Genomic DNA, 1,188 nt, shown 5'->3' with positions numbered 1-1,188 from the left:
ACATGGTGGGTGGGTGCAGAGCTGGGGCTGGCACTGAGGCCAGATGTGCCTTTTCCTCCTTTTTCCCCTTTAACTTCACAGAAGGATAGGAGTGGTCCAGTGCCAGCCAGGACTTGTGCAGGATGTGCTGCCCTGATTGGTTTCTCAGCCATTGCCTAACTTGAGGCTGAGTAGCAGGAATTGTTCTGGGTGAGACCAAGTGTTTTATTTTAAAATGTTCCTGATGCATTAGTGCCTCACTGCTCTTCTCCCTGCCCAGCCCAAAACTCTGTCACCAGCTGCACTGCCCTGCAGGGCCCCACAAGGAACTCCCCTGCCCTCTCAGGCAGCTCAGTGCTGAGACTCTTCCTAGGCCACACTCCCACTGGAAAACAGCTCCAAAGCCCACTGGGTGCTGCTTGGGCTGCCCCTGCCACCCTGCCATGGGCTGCACGTAGGTGCCAGGCAGAGCTGGGGGTGCTGGGGGTGCTCCACAGCACCCACTGACAGCACAGGAGCAAACTCTCCCACAGCAGCTTCCCCTCTGCCCCGGTGTGCTGGGGTGGATCAAGGGATTAACCTCCAGGATGTCTCTGGGAAGGAGATAATCACCAGCCCGTTTGCTGCAGTCTCGGTTGAAAGCCGGGTAAATCTGCTCCCTCCATGCAGATAAAAGCAATGAAGATATCAGAGATGTGTCACACCGCAGTGGGGGACTTGACTCTTCATTACTGAGTCATCCAACTGCAGGATTGATTCCATTTTCACACGGTTTAGTGCAGTTCAAAGCCTGCTGAGCTTCACCCTGGCGTTGTCTGAGGGTGCTCCTGACAGGGACATCAAAGGAAGGGGAGCAATGCAGGGGTCAGGGGGGCTCAGGATCTGCACCCAGGAGCTGCTGTGACACTACTGGACACCCCTCACCAGTGGCTGGGAATGGGGTGGTGGGGATGTGGGAGCCCAGCACTGCTGGAGGAGGGATGCAGGAAGCCCAACAACACTGGAGGAGGGATGTAGGGAGCCCAGCACCGCTGGAGGAGGGATGCAGGGAGCCCAACAACACTGGAGGAGGGATGCAGGGAGCCCAACAACACTGGAGGAGGGATGCAGGGAGCCCAGCACCACTGGAGGAGGGATGCAGGGAGCCCAACAACACTGGAGGAGGGATGCAGGGAGCCCAGCACCACTGGAGGAGGGATGCAGGGAGCC

Source organism: Lepidothrix coronata, unplaced genomic scaffold, assembly GCF_001604755.1.
Source record: "Lepidothrix coronata isolate B3197 unplaced genomic scaffold, Lepidothrix_coronata-1.0 Scaffold90, whole genome shotgun sequence".
Taxonomy (NCBI): domain Eukaryota; kingdom Metazoa; phylum Chordata; class Aves; order Passeriformes; family Pipridae; genus Lepidothrix; species Lepidothrix coronata.
This window is presented reverse-complemented; position numbering follows the sequence as displayed.